The sequence below is a fragment of the Hyla sarda genome, chromosome 3 (assembly GCF_029499605.1).
Source record: "Hyla sarda isolate aHylSar1 chromosome 3, aHylSar1.hap1, whole genome shotgun sequence".
NCBI lineage: Eukaryota > Metazoa > Chordata > Amphibia > Anura > Hylidae > Hyla > Hyla sarda.
Genome location: NC_079191.1, coordinates 90241029 through 90265079, shown reverse-complemented (window position 1 = coordinate 90265079; position 24051 = coordinate 90241029). Strand labels below are relative to the sequence as shown.

At 41.0% G+C, this 24051-nt stretch overlaps 1 protein-coding gene across 2 annotated transcripts in view; it reads left to right on the top strand.

Moving 5' to 3' along the window:
- LOC130360590 (beta-galactoside alpha-2,6-sialyltransferase 1-like) overlaps window positions 1-24051 on the top strand; it is a 77523-nt gene that overhangs the window by 11142 nt on the left and 42330 nt on the right. The window contains exon 1 of one of the 2 annotated variants that reach the window (XM_056563122.1): window positions 8953-9287. The exons of the other annotated variant lie outside the window; for it this stretch is intronic. The gene's annotated coding sequence lies outside the window, so the exon portion shown is untranslated. Of the gene's footprint in view, window positions 1-8952; window positions 9288-24051 lie in introns of those variants that run through there. 2 annotated transcript variants of the gene reach the window in all.

The following is a 24051-nucleotide window of genomic DNA, read 5'->3' as shown; positions in this document are numbered from 1 at the left end:
TATATATTTTTTTATCAACTGGTGCCAGAACCTTAAACAGATTTGTAAATTACTTCTATTTAAAAATCGTCATCCTTCCAGTACTTATTAGCTGCTGTATTCTACAGAGGAAGTTCTTTTCTTTTTAAATTTATTTTCTGTCTGACCACAGTGCTCTCTGCTGACACCTATGTCTGTCTCAGGAACTGCCAAGAGCAGGAGCAAATCCCCATAGCAAAGTTATTCTGCTCTTGACAGTTCCTGAGACAGACAGAGGTGTCAGCAGAGAGCACTGTGGTTAGACAAAAAAGAAATGTAAAAAGAAAATAACTTTCTCTGTAGCATACAGCAGCTGATAAGTACTAGAAGGGTTAAGATTTTTAAATAGAAGTAATTTTTAAATTGGTTTAACTTTCTGGCACCAGTTGATTTTAAAAAAAATTAAATAAATGTTTTATACAGAGTACCCTTTAACTCCTTATGCACAAAGCCCATTTTCACCTTAAAGGGGTACTCCGGTGAAAAACTTTTTTATTTTTTTAAATCAACTTGTGCCAGAAAGTTAAACAGATTTTAAATTACTTCTATTAAAAAATCTTAATCCTTCCTGTACTTATTAGCTGCTGAATACTACAGTTCTGGACAGTTCATAAAATGGACAGAGATGTCAGCAGAGAGCACTGTGCTTGTGATGTCAGCAGACAGTTCTGTGTTTAAAAAATAAAAGAATTTCCGCTGTAGTATTCAGCAGCTAATAAGTACAGGAAGGATTAAGATTGTTTAATAGAAGTAATTTACAAATTTGTTTAACTTTCTGGCACCAGCTGATTTTAAAAAAAAGTTTTTCACCGGAGTACCCCTTTAAGCAGAGCATTTTTTGCACATCTGACCACTGTCACTTTAAGCATTAATAACTCTGGGATGCCTTTAATTATGAATTTGATTCCGAGATTGTTTTTTTGTAACATATTCTACTTTAACATAGTGGTACACTTTCGTCAATACTTGCATCATTTCTTGAAAAATTGCCAAATTTCATGACATTTTTTTTTTTTTTACTTTGAAGCTCTCTGCTTGTAAGGAAATAGACATACCAAAATAAATTATATATTGATTCACATATACAATATGTCTACTTTATGTTTGCATCATAAAGTTGACATGTTTTTACTTTTGGAAGACATCAGAGGGATTCAAAGTTTAGCAGCAATTTTCCAATTTTTCACAAAATTTTCAAAATCAGAATTTTTCAGGGACCAGTTCAGTTTTGAAGTGGATTTGAAGGGCCTTCATATTAGAAATACCCATAAATTACCCCAATATAAAAACTGCACCCCTCAAAATATTCAAAATGACATTCAGAAAGTGTTTTAACCCTTTAGGTGTTTCACAGGAATAGCAGCAAAAAGAAGAAGAAAATGCAAAATCTTCATTTTTTTTTACACTTGCATGTTTTTGTAGACAAAAGTTTTAGAATTTTTACAAGGGATAAAATGAGAGAAAAATCCCCCCATCATTTGTAACCAAATTTCTCTCGAGTATGGAAATACTTCATATATGTATGTAAAGTGCTCTGCGGGCGCAGGAGAGGGCTCAGAAGGGAAGAGCGACAATGGGATTTTGGTGTGAGTTTTTCTGAAATGGTTTTTGGGGGGCATGTCACATTTAGGAAGCCCCTATGGTGCCAGAACAGCAAAACTCCCCCCACATGGCATACTATTTTGGAAACTACACCCCTCAAGGAACGTAACAAGTGGTACTTTCGTTAAAGTTGGATGTGTAAATCATTTTTTTTCACTAAAATGCTGGTTTTTCCCCAAATTTTACATTTTTAAAAGGGGTAATAGGAGAAAAGGCCCCCCAAAATGTGTAAAGCCATTTCTTCTTAGTATGGAAATACCTCATGTGTGGACGTAAAGTTCTCTGAAGGCGCACTACAATGCTCGGAAGAGAAGGAGTCGCTTTTGGAAAGCGAATTTTGCTGAAATGGTTTTTGGGGGGCATGTTACATTTAGGATGCCCCTATGGTGCCAGAACAGAAAAAATAAATAAATAAATAAAAAAAAAAACAACAACACATGGCATGCTATTTTGGAAACTACACCCCTCAAGGAACATAATAAGGGGTACAGTGAGCCTTAACAACCCACAGGTGTTTGACGAAGTCGGATGTAAAAATGAAAAATTTTATTTTTTTCACTAAAATGCTGGTGTTACCCCAAATTTTTCATTTTCATAAGGGGTAATAGGAGAAAAAGCCTCCCAAAATTTGTAACCCCATTTCTTCTGAGTGTGGAAATACCCCATATGTGGATATAAAGTGCTCTGCGGGCGAACTACAACGCTCGGAAGAGAAGGAGCTCCATTGAGCTTTTTGAGAGAGAATTTGGTTGGAATAGAAGTCGGGGGCCATGTTCATTTACAAAGCCCCCGTGGTGCCAAAACGTCTACATGTGACCCCATTTTGGAAACTACACACCTCAAAGAATGTAATAAGGAGTGCAGTGAGCATTTATAGCCCACTGGCGTTTGACAGATCTTTGGAACAGTGGGCAGTGCAAATGAAAAATTAAATTTTTCATTTTCACGGACCACTGTTCTAAAAATCTGTCAGACACCTGTGGGGTGTAAATGCTCACTGTACCTCTTATTACATTATGTTGCATGTGGCGGGGTCCACTGTTCTGGCACCATGGGGGCTTTGTTAACTCACATGGCTTTCAATTTCTGACACATTCTCTCTCCAAAAGCCCAATGGCGCTCCTTCTTTTCTGAGCATTGTAGTTTGCCCACAAAGCACTTTACATCCACATATGTGGTATCTCCATACTCAGAAGAAATAGGGCTACAAATTTTGGGGGGATTTTTTCCCTGGACCCCCCAGAATGATTTCAGCAGGCATCCCGGTCTGGTCCCCGCCTGGTGAGCGGCGGGGACCATAATTCCCACAGCCGTACAGGTATTCCCTTGGTCCTTAAGTACCAGGACGTCAGGGCGTACCTGTACACCCTGTGTCCTTAAGTAGTTAACCCCTTAAGGACTTAGTCCAGTTTCACCTTAAAGGGGTATTCCGCCCCTAGACATCTTATCCCCTATCCGGGGATCCCCGCTGCGGCACAGCGCTATCATTACTGCGCAGAGCGAGTTCGCTCTGCACGTAATGATGGGCAGAACAGGGGCCGGAGCATCGTTACATCATGGCTCCGCCCCTCGTGACGTCACGGTCCGCCCCTTTCAATACAAGTCTATGGGAGGGGGCGTGGCGGTCGTCACGCCCCCTCCCATAGACTTGCATTAAGGGGACGGGACGTGATGTCACGAGGGGCGGAGCCATGACGTCACGCTGCTCCGTCCCCCGTATCGCCCGTCATTACGCACAGAGCGAACCCTGGGATCCCCGCTGCGGCACCGGATAGGGGATAAGATGTCTAGGGGCGAAGTACCCCTTTAAGAACTCAGACCTTTTTTGCAATTCTGACCACTGTCACTTTATGCATTAATTACTCTGGGATGCTTTTACCTTTTATTCTGAGTCCAAGAATTTTTTTTTGATGACATATTCTAGTGTAACATATTGGTAAAATTTCATCGTTACTTGCATCCTTTCTTGGTAAAAAATTTTTTTGACATTTTGCATTTTTCTACCTTTGAAACTCTCTGCTTGTAAGGAAAATGGACATTCAAAATGAATTATATATTGATTCACAAATATGTCTACTTTATGTTGGCATCATGAAGTTGACATGTTTTTACTTTTTGAAGACATTAGTGGGCTTCAAAAGTATAGCAGCAATTTTAAAAATTTTCACGAAAATTTCATAATCTGAAGTGGAGATTTGGAACACACGGGTGTTCCCTAAATTTATTTTCCAGAAATGGATAAAGTGTAGTTTGGGGAAAATGAAAATTGCTATTTTAATACTGATATGCCAATTATTTTCCCAGAATGATAACCCAGAGTATAGCCAAAAGTAAAAATGATGCCTGCCCCAAACCCTATGCTCTGAATCATCATTCTGGGAATGTGATGTGTGTGGCCGTCGCTATTCTGTTACCTCAAATGGGCATCCCGCTCAGGTGGGGAGAGAGCGCTGCACATTTGAGGCAACTTGCAAATCCCCAATGCTGTTGACTCTTTGTCCTATGACCCATTTTTTTTAGGGGGAAAAAAGATATTATCAGGGGTCTTGGGAAAGAGTTTTTTTTTCTTTTTTTTGGGGGGGGGGGGGGGATGTTTGGTTTTAAAATTTGGAAGACAATGTACTCTGGACTGGTACAATGGAGAGGAATTAAAATTAGGGAAAAGGATTTAAAATGTTGTGCTCCATGGAAGTGTGATACTCCCTGAAGCCGTTTTTAATGCAGAGGATGATCGGGGAAAGTGTCACACTGAGTCGTGGTGTCCTTCCGAATCCCCCTCCTGTGACACACTCTGCATTTTTGCTGGATCGTCCCTTCTTTCCAGTGTGGTGGACCTCACCTGGAAAGTGTTGCCAGGGACGATCTGGGGAACCACAGTTCCAGAGGTGCTCTGACCCGCTCTTTGGCGGTCACCAAAGATGAGGGCCTTCAGAACCTTCTCTTGAAACTGTAGGAATGTCCCTGTGTTGCCAGCGTACTAGGACAGTACAAAAAAAGTTGTACGTGGCAACCTGTACCAAGTAGACCGTAACTTTTTTGTACCATGTCCGTGTTTTCCCCATGGCATCATATGGCTTGAAGACTTGATCAGAGAGATCAAAAAACCCCATATACTGATTGTAGTTAAGAATACAATCAGGCGGACCTTCCTACATGTTTGGTGGACATGCAGTGCCTTAACGCTTTTCTGGTCTAGAGTTCACCACCTACTCCATGATGTTCTGGACGTTGCTATCCAATGGGGCCCAGACCTTGCTCTGCTCTCCAATCACCTTACTGACCTTCCTATCCAATGCAAAACTATCGCATTTCACATTCTTGCAGCTGCTCGTCTTCTTATTGCATCTTCATGGAAGTCCAAACATGCTCCGGACTTTGCCCAGTTGCGGGCCAAGATAACATATGCCTGTGAAATGGAGAGAATGATAGCACGCAGACAGGGCAAGGAACAGTCCTTTATTCATTTGTGGGACAGTTGGCTGCGATATATTGCCCGTAACCAATCAGCAGCTCAATGAAGAAATACCCAATTTCCGCCTTGCTTTATGATTTTATTTTGTTTACTTTGTTCCTTTTATCCCTATTTTTCTTTTACTAGGTCGTGTTCTCTTACTAAGGACCCGCTCAATTAGTTGATCACTAAACATGCTCCTGGGTTCTATATTGTCAGCTACCACTTACCTACGGTTCGTGTGACATTTGTGACAAAACATTTAATCTAAGGGTTGCGCTCCTTCTCCTCCCTCCTCCCTTCCTCCCCATGTCGGTATCCCCTGTTTGTTTCTTTCCTCTCCCTCTCTCCCTTACCCAAATTTGATAGGTTGTACTGTAATCTGTGAGGTCACCCGACCGCATGCTATGCTTACTTGTGCCTTATATACCTGTAAAACCTGATAAATAAAGTTTTGAAAAAAAAAGAAAAAAAAAAGAATACAATCAGGCTTGAGGACTGGTCCCACGGTACCTCGCACAGGGACACGGGTGCTACCGTTCCCATGAATTGCGGTGAGCATAAGGACATACGTCTTGTCCTTATACCTGACCAGCAAAAGGTTTTCATGGGAAAAGGCACAGGACTCACCCTGGGGGATAGGTGTGTGTAGCGGATAGGTCGGAAGGCCTCTTTGACTCTTAGATCGTGGATCTGGTGGCGAGGGATGTGAAGAGAGGGATACTAGTGTATCCACGTAAAGGTGGTAACCCTTATCTAGCAATGGGTGCAAAAAGCCCCAAACGATTTTTCCGCTAACACCCAGAGTGGGGGGACATTCTGGGGGTTCAACACGGGAATCTCGTCCCTCATATACCATAAACCATATACCATAAACTTGCAAGTGTACCCTGAGGTACTCTCAAAGTTTATACATGTTCACGCCATACCGCGCCCGCTTGGTTGGGATGTATTGCCGGAAGCTGAGTCTCCCCTCCGCTCATGAGAGACTCATCAATAGTGACCTCCCACCCAGGGACATAGGCCTCCCAAAATTTGGCCCGAAGTGGTTGATGACCGGCCTGATTTTATACAGGCGGTAATACGCGGGATGACTTCAGGGAGGACATGCCGCGGGATAATGCAAACATTTCCGAATGGCCTCGAACCCGGGATGTGTCATGGCCATATTGTAGAGCAGGGTCTGGTAGAGGACGTCCCCACTCCAGTACTGGCTGACCTTTGTTTTTTTTAATTAGGCCCATATACAGCACGAGGCCCCAAAAGGTCCTCATTTTGGCTGCATTGATGGTGTACCATCCATTGGGTCAAGCTAAAAATGAGCCCGGGTTTGCAGCAACGAACTTTTGGGGGCATGCAGGTTCGTCTGGTCAACCATCAGATTGACAAAGTCGATCAGATTGACAAAGTCGAGAATAAAATAAAAAAGCGCTAAAACACGAAAAAAAGCACCTGCCTGGACCCCAAAAAACCATTGATCAGTGATAAATCACTGACAGCGGTGGGGCAGGCCGCAAACAGAGGTACGGTCCGTCCACACAGCACTGGCCTGCTACTGGTGGCACAGACTGACTATAGGTGCAAAAAATGTAATAAAAAAAAGATGCTTTAATCCCCGAAAAAGTGCCTGCACCATAAAAAAATGCTGATCAGTACTACGGGACTGATCAGCGGTGGGTGGGCTTTAGCTAATGGTGGTGGGCCGCTCATTTATACAGAAGAGAGCCTGGCCACACGATTAGCAAAAAAGAAAAAATAGGTCTGTGCCCAAAAAATGCTAGGGGAAGACCGCAGCGACCCTGTAGGGCTAAAGGTGCTACGGACCCACGGACACCTACAGTAATGGTACGCCACAAAAAAAAAAAAAAAAAAAAAAAAAAAGTACATATTTTTTAACCACCTAAAAAGTCTCCCCGCCTAACCTAAAGCTGTCCCTAATTGCTAAAAGTAGTGTTGCTCGCGAATATTCGCACTGCAAATTTTATTCACGAATATTGCATATTCGTGAATTTGCGAATATTCACGAATATAGCACTATATATTCGTAATTACGTTTTTTTTTTCACAGTACACATCACAGTGATCATCCCTCTCTGCTTTTTGTGTATGCAAATTTTCGCATATGCTAAATTTCGCATATGCGAAAATAAACCGCGAATATTACGAATATGCTAATTTAGCAAATATATGATGAATATTCGTCCATATATTCGCAAAATATCGCAAATTCGAATATGGCCTATGCCGCTCAACACTAGCTAAAAGTGCCGGATGGCACAGAAATAGCACTGAGGGGAGAAGATGGCTGCACAGGGCTCCGTCCTGCTCACCATCTCACAGAAGTGTGGTGGGCAGATTGGAGCAACATGCTCCTTCACCCACCTCCGCCCTCCCCATACTGCCATGATTGGTGCAGTCACTACGACCACCCAATCATAGCTGTCCTGGGGGGTGCCAACTCCCAGTACAATATGGAGAGTGATTGGCGGTGTATATTACACCACTGGTCATTCTCCTTTACCGCGTCATCGGGTCACGTGTGACCCGAATTACCTGGAATCACCACAGATCTTTGGTTTGTATTTACCGGTGACCTCCAATATGGGGGTTCTCAGGACCCCCCTCGGCGATATGCCGGGATGCCTGCTGAACGATCTCAGCAGGCATCCCGGCCCGATGCCTACATGCTAGGAGTTGTACTTTTGCAACAGCTGGAGGCACACTGTTTGGAAAACCTTCAGTTAGGTTCTGTCACCTAACTAAGTATTTTCCAACCAGTGTGCCTCCAGCTGTTGCAAAACTACAACTCCCAGCATGTACTGATCACCGAAGGGCATGCTGGGAGATGCAGTTATGCAACAGCTGTAGGTACTCAACTACAACTCCCAGCATGGCGAGACAGCCGTTTGCTGTTCGTGCATGCTGGGAGTTGTAGTTTTGCAAGATTTAGAGGACCACAGTTTAGAAACCACCACACAGTTTAGAGACCACTGCACAATGATCTCCAAACTGTACCCCTTTAAATCTTGCAAAACTACAAATCCCAGCATGCCCAAATAGCAAACAGCTGTCTGAGAATGCTGGTAGTTGTAGTTTTGCGACATCTGGAGGGCTACAGTTTAGAGACCAGCATCAGCCCTCCAGATGTTGCTAGGCAACAACTCACCGGCTTCCCTAGTCTGCACGGGAGAGCCGCACTAGGGAGACGCACCTCATAGCCGCCCGCTGCTGCTGATCGCCGCCGATAAGTGCCCGCTGGTCACATCACAGTTCCCCCGTTCTGCCCGGATTACCGTGGGTGGACAGAACGGGGGAACCGAACTTTAACCCCCCGCCCCCGATCTGCTATTGGTCAGTCGCTTCTGACCGACCAATAGCAGGACAGGAGGGGTGGCACCCCTGCCACCTCACTTTTATCCCTTCAGGGGGATCGGGGTGTCTTGGACAGCCCGATCCCCCTTATTTTCCGGGCCACCGGAGACCCGTATGACCCGGAATTGCCGCAGCTCGCCTTTCTGAATCGCCGACATGGGGGTGGGTCTCAGGACCCCCCCAGGGGTTTGCACGGGGCCCCTGCTGAATGATTTCAGCAGGCATCCCGGTCGGGTCCCTGCCCGTTGTGTGGCGGGGACCGGAATTCCCATGGGTGTACAGGTATGCCCTGGGTCCTTAAGTACCAGGGAGCCAGGGCGTACCCATACGCCCTGGGTCCCAAAGTAGTTAAGGACTCAGGAACGGGGGCGTACGGGTACGCCCTACGTCCTTATGGTGTTAAAGAAATGACCAAGTCTAATAACTTTCAGTCATTTGTATGCTGCTGTTCTTTTAGCTAACCTTATGTAGTGTTAGGTCGAATTTATGCAGAAATATAGAAGTAAATAAAATTTCAAGCACCACTGCAGGTCTATACAAAGTAACTTTACTTAAAATTTTCATTTTTATATGAAGTGAAAGTGCTCTGTACCTCCCAGTTCCTGCCCAGCCTCTCTTTATCAACTTGCAAATGTATGTTTTAGTCACTTATGGGTTCCTTGTTGCATCCCTAGCACTCCCTAAATGCTTTACACTTTATATGTTTATATAAGAGAAGAACGTTTCGTAATGGGTTAATACCTTAATTTTTTTGGTCTTCAGCCATGAAAGCTGTTGCGAAAGTAAACAAAAAAAAAAAAAAAATAGATCAGAGTACATCTGCAAAGAAGACACACTGAGCCCGGTAAGCATGTATATGTTGTCTCTTAGCTTCTCTTTTGCTTTATATACTGTAACTCATGTGCAACCTGTAGATATCTGTCTATTTAAGAACTGCAAGACCCACCAGCATTAATTGTGCAAAAATAAAAGTTTTCAATAACAATTTACTGTAAATATCAACACCTAACATTATTGTTCATAATATTTTGTACTATTATTACTATTGCTAATATGGTGTATTTGATGTATAAACAACATGTGCTGTTTGGTGTGAAATTACAAAGCATTGTTAACCTCTAAGGTTCCTTGGCTTAAGTATTGGTGAGTGTTCGCATGTGGCAGATTTATTTCTTAAGGGTAGGGTCACCCATGCGGTATTTTGCACTGAAGTCAATGGGTGGGAAAATGCGCAGCAGCAAATATGCAGCAAAATATGGCAGGTGTTACTCCACCCTACATGGTCACGGTTTTACGATATGGTTACTGGCCGCACATTTCTCGCATTTTAAAAACACGATAAAAAGAAAAAAATTCATGTGTTATAATAATGGCACGATGTCTACATGTAAACAAGTGCAGATTGTGTGTAGTTTTTTTTTCTTTTTCAAGCAAAGCTTCGAGCGTATCATAGTCAAAAAAATGTTTTTAATGACACAAAAAATTGTCCCCTCTTTTATGTTCTCCATGATACCGTTTTTTGGGGGGCTTTTCCCAAAATAGTGGGAATTAATGTATGGTTTTGTGGCATTTTTCCCCTGTATTTTTTTCATTCTTTGATCAAGTATTAATGTTCCCCACCCAAAGTGCCTCCAGCTGTTGCAAAACTACAACACCCAGCATGCCCGGACAGCTGTTGGCTGTCCGGGCATGCTGGGAGTTGTAGTTTTGCAACAGCTGGAGGTACCCTAGTCGGGAATCACTGTCTATATGTTGTCCCTTTTTAATCCACTTCTATGTTTAGCTAAAAAAAAAAACAGCATGAGTGAATCCGGCAGTATGTATGTACAATGAAGGGCGGCAATGGGGCTTTAAAGGGGTTACCCAGGATTAGAAAAATAGCTTTTTCTTTCAAAAACAGCACCACACCTGTCCTTAGGATGTATGTGGTATTACAACTGGGCTCCATTCAGTTGAATTAAACTGAGCTGTAATACCACACACAACCTGAGGACAGGTGTGGTGCTCCTTTTGAAAGAAATTAAGTAATGTTTTTCTAGTCTTGTCTTTGTGTTTAGTGCAACACTGAGCTAGAGGACTTCACGGTAAATATTTTTTAAGGGTACAGTGACACATAAAACATCTGATGCGGGTTTCCTGCAGCTGAATTTACGCTTGTGGGTTTTAGGCTGTGGAATTCTGCAAGCAGAATTTCAGCTGCAGGAAACCCCAGCTTTTACTAGTCATAGGGGACGCCATCAGGGGGGTATAGCCAGTACTCCAGTAAGGGGCCCAAGCTTTTTTTTACTAAACGCAGCACACCAAACAGGTATATCCGTGCAATGGGGATTTATTCCATAGTGTATAGAAGAAATACTAGGGTATACATAGTGTACAGAATAAATCATATTTCTTCTATACACAATGGAATAAATTGCACGGATATACTTGTTTGGTGTGCTGCATTTATCCAAGAAATATTGCTCTGGATTGATTTACCACAATCCTATACCTGCGTTTACCCGCTACTGATTAAATACTCTGGATGTGCTTCTTCTATCTATCTATCTCTCTCATATATATCTATCTCATATCTATCTATCTATCTATCTATCTATCATATCTATCTATCTATCTATCATCTATTTATCTATATATATCTATCCCACATCTATCTATCTCATATTTATCTATATTATATGCAGGGGCAGACTGCCAACCTATTAGGATGTTGTGCCGGGATGGAAAGAGGACCTGTAGCCAGCCCCTAACTCCAAGTTTACCCCCCTTTCACCAGTGCCCCAATTCATTTAAATGATGGGACGGGCTGCGGGCCCTATAAACTCAGCACAGTGGATGCCAGATGTAGCCACTACCTACTGGGGTATTACCCACCTGAGGGAACAATCTACTTGAGGCACTATCAACTGGGGGAATTATTTACCTGGGGGAACTACCTATGGCCTACCTTGGGGCATTACCTACTGGGGGCACCACCTTCAACCTACCTACTTCTTACCTACTGGGGGCATTAACTAATGCTTACCTACGTGGGGCATTACGTACCTGGGAGCATTTTTGTGGGAATTATTTGCTTTGTACATACTGGGGGCATTACCAACCTACTGGGGAATTCTATCTTATAGGGAAATTCCTTACTCCCTCATACTATGCAGTTCAGAGGGTTCAGAGATTTTCCGGGATTTTCTCCTGCTCTGGACAGTTCCTGACATGGACAGAGGTGTCAGCAGAGAGTACTATGGTCATGACAGAAAAGAAAATCCAAAAAAGAAAAGAATTTCCTCTGTAGTATACAGCTGCTAATAAGTACTGGAAGGAATAAGATTTTATAATAGAAGTAATTTACAAATCTGTTTAACTTTCTGGCACCAGTTGATTAAGAAAAAGTATTCCACCAGAGTACCCGTTTAAAGGGGTACTACGCCCCTGGCATCTTATCCCCTATCCAGAGGATAGGGGATAAAATGTTAGATCGCCGTGGTCCCGCTGCTGGGGACCCCCGGGATAGCCACTGCGGCACCCCGCCATCATTACTGCACAGAGCGAGTTCGCTCTGTGCGTAATGACGGGCGATACAGGGGCCGGAGCAGTGTGACATCATGGCTCCGCCCCTCATGACATCACGGCCCATCCCCTTAATGCAAGTCTATGGCAGACTTGTATTGACGGGGGCGTGCCGTGATGTCACGAGGGGCGGAGCCGTGACGTAACGATGCTCCGGCCCCTGTATTGCCCGTCATTACGTGCAGAGCGATCTCGATCTGCGCAGTAATGATAGTGGGGTGCTGCAGCGGCAATCCCCGGGGTCCCCAGCAGCGGGACCCCGGCGATCTGACATCTTATCCCCTATCCTTTGGATAGGGGATAAGATGTCTAGGGGCGGAGTACCCCTTTAAGGCTGGGTTCACATATCCGGCATAGGTGAACTCAGCCTAAATGTCGACACAACTGATGCCACAACTGATGACAACTTGTTATCAGTTGTATGGCATGCGGCGTCCATTGTTTTTGGGCAACGGACAGGGGAATGCAGCAAGCTGTGTTCCCCTGTCCGGTGCCCTGAGGCATGTCCAACCATCCGGCGTCAAAATTGAGACACTGGATCATTGTGAACTGTCCCATTCAAATAAGTGGGATCAGTTCTAGCATCAGTTTCCCTCCGGTGCATGCCGGAGGGAAACTTTGCCGGACGACTGATATATGTGAACCCAGCCTAACTGCATCCGATTCATCATGGTCTTCATTTGAATCCTATTACACAATAATAATTTGTTCTTCATATAAAATTTTACAACAATGATGTCATTGTTATTTTATAGTAACAAAGCAAACAAATATCCAATAGTAAATAATGAAACAAATGATAGTAAAAAAAAAAAAAGTATAGGTCTTCTTAGCTGTGTTGTGCTATGAGCTGCTTCTGAGCTGTGAATGTGCCATATGGAATAAGAAGTTAATTTAAATGACAGTAATGCTTTAGTTTTGCATTAAATAGCTAAAAATAGACAGCACCATGTATTCTGGCTGGCATTGTATGCTATTGTATCAGTTGTATGCAGAGCTATTATGTACATAGGTCAGTGTTACCCAACCAGGGAGCCTCGAGCTGTTGCAAAACTACAACTCCCAGCATGCTGGGAGTTGTAGTTTTGCAACAGCTGGAGGCACCCTGTTTGGGAAGCACTGGCATAGGTGATACATTTTCATTCTAGACTCCTATAATGACCACTGATATCCCTTTTTACCGTGGTCATTATTGGACCTTATTCCAGAGCCGTGGTCTCCAAACGGTTGACCTCCAGATGTTGCAAAACTACAACTCCCGGCATGTCTGGACAGACAATGGCTATCCGGACATGTTGGGAGTTGTAGTTTTGCAAAATCTGGAGGTCCACAGTTTGGAGAGCACTGTTGTAGAATGTCATGTTTTTACAGTATTCTTGGATAATGGCTGCACGGAAGATCATGCAGCTATAGGTTGGCACAGTTGGCACTTGTCAATGCTGTTTTGTCCTGTACCTGGAGATGTTCAGTCAGCACCAATTATAGGGAAAGAGTAATTTAAAAAAATCTTTAAAACAATGGAGCCCCCTTCATATGCCGACCTCATATGCCGACCTCCTATCCCGACCTCATATCCTGACCTCCTATCCCGACCTCCTATTCCGTCCTCCTATCCCGTCCTCCTATCCCGACCTCCTATCCTGACCTCCTATCCCGACCTCCTATCCCGACCTCATATCCCGACCTCCTATTCCGTCCTCCTCTCTCGACCTCCTATCCCGACCTCCTATCGCGTCCTCATATCCCGACCAGTAATATGTGTACCAGGTATTGAAATATCTCCAGCCATACGGAAGTTATGTGGGAACATACATTTCCCATTGATTTGCATGGGACTTTAAACAAAAACCCAACCCTCACAAATGGGGATAGTTAAGGGTTAAGTTAACTATCCTATATTTTAAGTGGACATATAAGTAACATGTGACCAAGTATTATCGAAATATCTCCAGCCGTTTGGAAGTTATGTGGTAACATATATTTCCCATTGACTTGTATGGGACTTTACACAAAAACCCCGACCCTGGCAAATGGGGGGTGAGTAAGGGTTAAATCACCTATCCTATGTTTGTTGTTGAGATATAAGTAACATGTGTGCCAAGTTTCATGTTAATATCTTTAGCCGTTTGGACGTGATGCTGGAACATACACACATACATACATATATACATACATACACACACACATACACACACACACACACACATACACACATACATACACATATATACAAACACACATTGGCCCTCATTTACTAAAGTCCAACCGACTTTTCTCGGTTATTGCGCCTAAATTTTATTTGCAACGTATGTGCGACTATTTATGTGACCAAATTTTAGTCGCACAACCGACACTTTAGAAAACACTCAGAGTGTTTTCTTTTCACTCTGAAATGGGCTTGTTTTATGCAAAAAATGGGTGTTTTACTGACAAAAACAAAAAACACTCGGAGTACTTCCAAAATCACTCGAGAAAAAGTATGAATTTGCCTCACACAATAACCGACAGCCAAGAGGCCGAGTGAAATTCCCAAAATGGAGTGATTTCTAACAAGGGACTGTTCACCATTGTGTTTTGTGTGAAAGTAACTTGTTTTCTAACCTGAAAACATTTTGTACAGTTCAACACTTTTATGAATAAAATATTGAATGCTTTTGTGAATGCTTTTCTTTTTAACACATTTGAAATATTAGGTTTAAATCAATTTAACACCCAAGCTGATAAACAAGGAGAATTGTTGTAATAGTTTGAAAAATTATAACACATGAATACTTTTGATTCATGGAAACATTTTTAAACAAACAAGTCTAAACCATTTTGACTCACACAACTAATTTCTTTAGCTCGGAGTTTGTGCGGCACAATTGACTAGTGCGACACAAAAAAACGTGCGACAGAAAAATAACCGACATGTGCGACAGAATAGTAAATAAGCCTGAAAAAAAAAGACGAGTGATATTGAAATCACTCCAGAGTAAACACTCCACTCATGGTAAATCAGGGCAATTGAGTTCTATATATATATATTTGTGGAAGATGTATTGCATGCATAATACGTAGGTGTTGGCTGCTTTGCATCCTTATGTTGGAATATCTCAGATGCTGATCAAATAACTCATTGTTTGAATGATTAATATGTCACCTAATATTTATTTTGGCTGAAGAGTTTATTTATGTAAACCTCATTATCATTGCTGCCTACATAATCTAATAGACTTCTCTGTATAAATAATGTACTTAGACTATTGACCCTGATGTCTGGATTTATAAGGATAAGATTTGTTGTAGCGGCTTAGGTGAATCTGCAGATCCACTGGTGTGGGTGAAAAAATTTACTCTGTCTGTCCTACAATACCTGGTCAGTTACTATTATTTAGGTTATTTGCAATAAGAGGCAATAGAAAAATATCACTATGTCTGGTGTTATTTTATTGACACTATGTCTGGTACTGTTCTATTGGTACTATGTTGTATTCTATATTATCTGAGTACTTTGACTGGCACTATTTTACAATTCTACTATACTATTCTAAATATCGGCTCCAGTGAAAGTAAATGGAACTGTACTATTCTATTTTATGTGTGATACTATTTTATTATTGTACTATGTCTTTATCTTTGGAGATTTTTTAAAACTCTTTTGTGTGGAGCCAGAGGATTATTGTTTCATATTAATACATATTTTATTGTACTATGTCTGGTACTGTTTCTACATGTACTGTGTTAACAAATAATTTTTGGCACTATGACTAATGTACAATTCTATTGATACCAATTTATATCTGGTAATATTCTACTGCAACTATGGCACTATTTATGGGCACTTTTTCTAGTAATATTCTATTGCACTATTTAGAGATGAGCGAAGTTACAGTGATTCGATTTGTCACGAACCTTGCGGCTCGGCAGTTGCTGACTTCAGCCTGCATAAATTAGTTAAACTTGTAGAATCGAAGGACTATATCTTCGCTCATCTCTAGCACTATTGTAACTTATGCAATTCTACTGGTATCTTGTCTGGTAATATGTTAATAGTACTTTGTCTGGAACTACTAATGTTGATACATGTGCTATTCTATTGGTACTGCTGTATGTCTGGGAATATTCTATTGGAACTGTCTGGTGCTATTGTATTGGCTGTAGCACTATGTCCCGTGAACTTTTATACTATTTAAAGTGGCATTCCAATGACAAATTAACTTATCCCCCATCCACAGGATAGAGGATAAGTATCTGATCCTGAGGGTTCCAACTCCTGGGACCTCCCTAATCTCAATTAGTGTTGCTCTCGAATATTCGCAATGCAAATTTTATTCGCGAATATTTTCTATTCACAGTATACATCACAGTGATCATTCCTCTCTGCTTCCAGCTTGTGTGGTTTAAAGAAGGCTCTAATACTACTGTGTGAGACTGGCGTGCGAATTTTCGCTTATGCTAATTTTTGTATATGCTAATTTTCGCATATGCTAATTTTCACATACGCGAATTTTCGTATATGCGAAAATAAAACGCGAATATTACGAATATGCGAATTTAGAGAATATATGACGAATATTCGTCCATATATTCGCGAAATATTGTGAATTCGAATATGGCCTATGCCGCTCAACACTAATCTCAATAAGAGAGTCCGACTCTCAGAGATAGTGCGCACTGTTGACAGCATGCTCTACATCTCATTTATACAGTGCATGCTGCAGTTAAAGAGTACCTTTCACCAAATAAAACGTTTAATATAATGTTCCTTGTGTAATTAGCAGAGACTTTCCCATTCACTTGCTTTTAAAATTATCAACATAAATATGTTTAAAATGTAATATAAAAAAACAGCCACTGGGTAGCTTGATTGTCAGCTGCACAGAAAGTGAAAGCTCCACAGTTCCTCACAGAAAGCCACACAGACTGAAAGCTGCAGGAGAGCCTCACTGATAGCAACACAGACTGAAACATGTACAGAGCTTGAGGTCTTCTATTCATCACAATGCTGCAACAATGTGAGGGAGGAAATGGTCCCCCAGCATTCTTCAGTGATGTCATGCCTGCTTCAAAACGCCCATTTTCTCCTGCTGGAAAATTGCACTATGCAAGCAAGAAGAAAGGTATGATACAGAGCTTTTTAAAGCTCTGAATTTGTTTTTAATGGCTGGATGGGTGTTAGGAGAAGTTAGGGAACATATCCTGAGTTAGTTTAGAAAAGTTTATTTGGTGACAGGTACTTTTTAAGAACTCTCACTGAGGGCCGGGGCCTCAATCTGAAAATTGCTAGGAAGTCCAGTGGTTGGACCCCCCCTTGATCACATACTTATTTCCCTTTCTGTGGATAGGGGAAACATTTTTTTTCTTTTTACCAGATACCCCCTTTAACTACAGGAGTTTAATATTTATTTTATGCATTTGTATAAAAGTTCAAGCATAGCGAAGAAATAAAGACTACCAAAATAAAAACAAAAAACTTTGGCTCAAGGATACTCAGTTTCATAATTAATTACAGTCTGTAATTTGAAAGGGGACCTGTCATCACTTTCATGCTGCAGAAACATCAGGGTGGTCTGCGGTGGCTTCTGTCGGCCTCGCTGACCTTGACTAATAGATTAATTCCTATACCCAAACAGGGAGAAATCTATCAATTAAAGCTGGTAGGGCGAGAAGAAGCTGCCAGGGACCACCCCAAACATATGGTTCAGGCTGCATGAAAGTGAAAACATGTTCCCTTTAGAGCTTATGGCACATAATAAGCTAACATTTATTTTGCATCCAAATAACATTTTAGATTTTGTTGTTGTTAAACCCAAACAGAAAAAAATAACTTTTGATATATTATAGATTAATCAACAAAAGAAGAAGGTCCGGCACGTTAGGTGATGGATAAAATAAGCTTTCCTTTATTCACAAATCTTTACACGATTCACATACAGAAAAGGTCTGACGCGTTTCACCTACGTTGAGGCTTAATCGTAGACTACGATTAAGCCTCAACGTAGGTGAAACGCATCAGACCTTTTCTGTATGTGAATCGTGTCAAGATTTGTGACCTTCTTCTTTTGTTGATTGGACTTTTGGCCGAGGGCGGTACCGGCCAGTCCCGGGCACAGGTGAGCAATCTGGATGTTCAGTGAGAGCGGTCTCCACAGTCTCCATTATAGATTAATGTATGCAGAATGACTTTCCAATTGCATGTTATTAAAAAAAATATGCTTCTTTATATTTAATTTTCCACTTTGAAAAAATGACCACTAGGGGTCTCCCTACCAGTCCTGGCCGCAAGCCCTTTTTTTATTTTTATTTTTTATAGATTTCAGACTCATACTGGAATCCGAAATCTCAGCTGTAAACTGCAGCTGGGACACAGACAAGCTCAGCGATGATTCCAGCCTGTCAATCGGACAGGCAGGAGCCAGCATTGTGCTCATAACACAGCATATCTGAGCTCCAATCTTTCTTCTCTCTGCATGTGCAGTTGTAAACAGAGAGGAGAAGACTCAGAGCTTTGTGATCACAGTCACACCTCCCTTCCTCCCTCACACTAGGACAGCTGAATGAGCAGCCAAGAAGACAATAAATCAGGTAGAAAGAGGGGATTTTGAATGAAAAGAAACACAGGAATAGTGTCAGTGACAGTCAGAGACAGATGAAGGGAGGGGGGATTAGGGAGAGTTTAAATCATGATTTGTACTGTTAAAAAGAAAAAATAGTTTCCATTTTATTCACAATAAAAGATAACAACTGGCACTGTCCCTAGCACAGGACATACTTCCCTTGAAGTAGCTGTGATGATGAGCTGTGAAGAGTGTTATAGTGGTACACTGTAGGCATAGCAACAAGGCTTCTAAATATAGAAGATCTGCGGCACTCACCAAGCTTGCACAAAGGTTCTTTATTTTTCTCTTTATTGTAAAGTTGGGGTAACAGGGTGAAGATGATAAGTAGGTGTGGACTGCTTTGCATCCATACGTTGGAAGGATCAATTAAGCTAATTGTTTGAATGATTAATATAGCTCATAATATTCATTTCAAGAAGATTGATGAGTCTATTTCTGTAAACCCCATTATCATTGCTGCCTACATAATCTAATAGACTTCTCTGTATAAATAATATACTTAGACTACTGACCCTGATATCTGGATTTATAAGGATACAAATTGTTATAGCAACTAAGGTAAATCTGCAGATCCAGTGGTTTGGGTGAAAAAAATCAAATAAAACTACTCTGTCTGTCCTACAATACCTGGTCAGTTTACTATGTAACTATCACTATGTCTGGTGTAATTTTATTGACACTATGTCTGGTACTGTTTATTGGTCCTATGTTGTATTCTTCTATATTATCTGAGTACTTTCACTGGTACTATTTTACAATTCTACTATACTATTCTAAATGTCTGCTCTAGTGAAATTCAATGGAACTGTACTATTCTATTGGCACTATGTGTGATACTATTTTATTATTGTACCATGTCTTTATGTTCTGAGATTTTTTTTAAACTCTTTTGTGTAGAGACAGAGGATTATTGTTTCCTATTAATACATATTTTATTGTACTACTTTTACTGGTACTGTGTTAACAAATATTTTTTTGGCATTGTGACTAATGTACTATTCTATTGATACCAATTTTTATCTGATAATAATCTATTGAGACTATGATACTATTTATGGACACTTTTTCTAGTACAATTCTATTGCACTATTGTTACTTATGCAATTCTACTGGTATCTTCTTTGGTAATATGTTAATAGTACTGTACTTTGTCTGGTACTACTTATGTTGGTACATGTGATATTCTATTGATACTGCTGTATGTCTGGGAATATTCTATTAGAACTGTCTGTTACTAATGTATTGGCTGTGGCACCAGGTCCTGTGAACTTTTATACTATTTAAAGTGGTTGTCCAGTGACAAATTAACGTATCCCCTATCCACAAGATAGAGGATAAGTATCTGATGCTGGGGGGGGGGTCCAACTCCTGGGACCTCCCTAATCTCAATAAGAGAGCCTGACTCTCAGAGATAGTGCGCACTGTTGACAACATGCTCTACATTCATTTCTATAGGATCATTAGAGATGCCTGAGTGCTGTATTATAGTATCTTCGGCGTGCTGTATAAAGCTTATAATCTCTCTATAAACCAGGCCCAGGTTAGGAGATTGCAAGGGATAAGGAATAAGTTGTTTTTTTAATGGCCGTTCTCTTAAATGGCACTTATATTTTAAATGGGCACTGTCATAAAAAAAAAATGAAGTTTTCTATGTTTTATTTGTGTTTAAACAAGCTGCCACTAGGTGTCTCCCTACTTGTCCAGAGCACATTTCCCTCCATCTCTTACACAGACTTTGGACTTCTGCTGGTCTGGCAGAAGTAAAAAATGAGGAAATGCAGTTGGAATGCTGAGGATATATATATATATATATATATATATATATATATATATATATATATATATATAAATACCTCCAAAAAAGAAAAGCAGCACTCCAATGGCAAAAAAAAAGGTGTATTTATTCACCCATCAAGTCAATGCGACGTTTCAGCCTCACAATGAAGCCTTTCTCAAGCTTGAGAAAGGCTTCATTGTGAGGCTGAAACATCGCATTGACTTCGTGGGTGAATAAATACACCTTTTTTTTTGCCATTGGAGTGCCGCTTTTCTTTTTTGGAGGTGTTTGAAGAAGGGTTTGGAGTTTGAACCTGTGAAAGCTGAGCACCCTATTTGGACTTTAAGTCCTATTTTACAGTGCCGGTTCCCTTATTCTTTCCTATATATATATATATATATATATATATATATATATATATATATATATATATTAGATAATATGATGAAGGAGCACCGTGACAAGGCTTCAAGCCTATAAGGTATCAAAGCGGGTGCTCAGCCAGCTCCAACCTTGACCACAGGTATATGAAAAACAGAAAATCCAATGGGAAGCAAACAGCGGCACTCCAGCAGTTTCAAGAAGAAGAAGAAATTCCTTTATTCACCCATATGGTGCTACGTTTTGACCCACTCAATGGAGTCTTTATCAAGCATATTCCATTGGGTATGCTTGATAAAGACTCCATTGAGTGGGTCGAAACGTAGCACCATATGGGTGAATAAAGGAATTTCTTCTTCTCCTTGAAACTGCTGGAGTGCCGCTGTTTGCTTCCCATTGGATTTTCTGATATATATATATATATATATATATATATATATATATTAACATAGTTAAGACACATGTACCTCAAAATAAATCATATAGTCACCAAATAATGCCAGTATATAAGGAGAAAATATTCTCACCCTACATATTGATATTATACTATTACTGACCAAATCCTGTATCTCCTGTATACTGAGATTAATATTACCAACAATACCAGTATAATAGGAGGAAATATTATCACAATACATATTACCATCATACTGTTACGGACCAAATCCTGTATACTTAGACCAATATTATAGAACCAATAGACAGTCAATTATAAATTGGTAACCATATAACAATATCACTGCATGTGCAACTATCTATTTATAACTACTGGGCCCAATGTATACTCCAAAACACAACTAATTACAAAAACGAAAAGACTGAGTCACTTATTACCATATAACATTTATAATTTTATTGATATACATTAAAATTGCATGAAGAGCATGTAAAAAGAAAGGAAGAATCTCCACTAGATTAGAAAAAACAGCGTCACTCCGGCTAATACACATAAAATAGATATCACTGTTAACATCATAGCATGCTCCCATATTGTGCCAATGTCCAGGTTGAATTCTCATACCACTGAATGTACTGTGCAACAAACAAAGAACATATAGAGACCAAACAAAAGAGTAATATACCATATGTTTTTAAAAGCTGGAGTAAAGCCACCCCAACGTTACAGGATGTCCTTCGCCCTGGGGACATCCTGTAACGTGCATTGGGGTGGCTTCACTCCAGCTTTGTACAAACATATGGTGTATTACTCTTTTGTTTGGTATGTAAATGTTCTTTGTTTATTGCACAGTACATTCGGTGGTATGAGGATTCAACCCGGACATTGGCACAATATGGGAGCATGCTATGATGCTTGCCACTATAATTATATTATTAATTATATTATATATTTATATGTAGCAAGAGCATCGAAGTTTCAGGGCAAGCTGGACAGCAGTGAATTTATAAGGCTTCAGAGGCGGCTCTAGACTTTTTGAAGCCTTAGGCCAAATTCTATCATGAAGCCCCTAAGCCACAACTTGTCTCCACAGAACCTGCCAGACAAACATTTTAGTAATAACAACCCCCTTAGATGCCCTGAGTAGGTAGGTGTCACCTGTAGGTAGCTATTCCCTGTAGATAGCTGCTCCCTGTAAGTAGTAGCTGCCTCTTATAAGAAGGGGTTACTCCCCTGTAGGTGGTTGCAGCCCCCCGCATATATTAGTAGAAGCCCCCCAATAGACAGTAGTAGCAGCAGCCACCTTTATGTAGTAGGAGTAACTCCTTTTAAGTAGCAATAGCAGTCCCCTTTAATACCTATCTTTAGATAGTAATAGCAGTCCCCTTTAGTAACCCCCTTTGGGTGGTAATAGCACCTCCCTTTAGGAAGTAGGGGCAAACCCCTTTAGGTAGGTTTAGTGGGGGCCCCCACTGTCAGAAATAAATAAATAAAAAATGCTTACCAGGCTCCCCTGTAGCATGTCCTCTCTTCTCTTCTCTCCTCCAGTCTGTGCTCTGGCGCGTGATGTCATTCATGTGCCGGAGCACAGACCGGAGCGCAGAGTTCACTTTTCTCTCCCAGCTCTACAACTACAGTATATATGGCCTACAACTATATATTAGGGCAGTATAGATGCCTAACACTATAAATATGGGGCAGTATTGGGGACAGAAAAGGAGTCTACAACTAAGTATGGGAACAGTATAGTAGCCTACATTTATATATCGGGGGGGGGGGGGGGGGGGAGTACAGTGGCCTAGAACTATATATGGGGACAGTATATGGCCTACATTCATATGGGGACCTTCTTTTACATATGGGGGCAGTATGGGGGCCTACAACTATATAAATAAACCCTGTCCCTTTTTCGTTATCTTAAAGGGGTAGTCCAGGAATTTTTTTTTTTATATCAACTGGCTCCAGAAAGTTAAACAGATTTGTAAATGACTTCTATTAAAAAATCTTAATCCTTTCAATAATTATCAGCTGCTGAAGTTAAGTTGTTGTTTTCTGTCTGGCAACAGTGCTCTCTGCTGACATCTCTGCTTGTCTCGGGAACTGCACAGAGTAGAAGAGGTTTGCTATGGGGATTTGCTTCTAAACTGGGCGGTTCCCGAGACACGTGTCATCAGAGAGCACTTAGACAGAAAAGAACAACTCAACTTCATCAGCTCATAAGTACTGAAAGGAATAAGATTTTTTTTAAAGAAGTAATTTACAAATCTGTTTAACTTTCTGGAGCCAGTTGATATATAAACATTTTTTTTCCCCCAGTATAACCCCTTTAATGTCCCAATTGCTTTTCTACACACAAACCAAGCCTTGATAACTTAATATGGTACCTGTTTAGATCTGGAGAAGTTTGTGGTGTGCAAACACATTCAGTGCTGCTTGCTCTATTTTATATCTGAGGGGTGTTAAAACAGTGTTCCCTTGTTGCTTCACATCTGTTGCAAACTTACAACTTCCATCTGATGTCAGGATTGATGGGGGTTGTAGTTTTGCAGCAGCTTTGGGAACATTGCTTCAGAATGATCAGGTAATGTGGATTGTAACTGAGGAATAATGTGCAGCATCACTCTGACCTTAAATCACAACTCGATGTGTTATGTGCTATGTATAGCTGCAAATCAGTAGATGGCATGTGCGTTATTCTCGATACTCATGTTACGTACACATATCACTTTCTGAAGAGGCTGTGTACTGTCCACCAGGATCAATAAAGGTAAACTAGGTTTTAGAATGTTCATTGAAGTATGTGAATATTCTTGGACATTATTATAGAGATTGTAATAAAAACACATTCAACACCACCTCTCTGCAACTAAGAACACAAGACCAGACT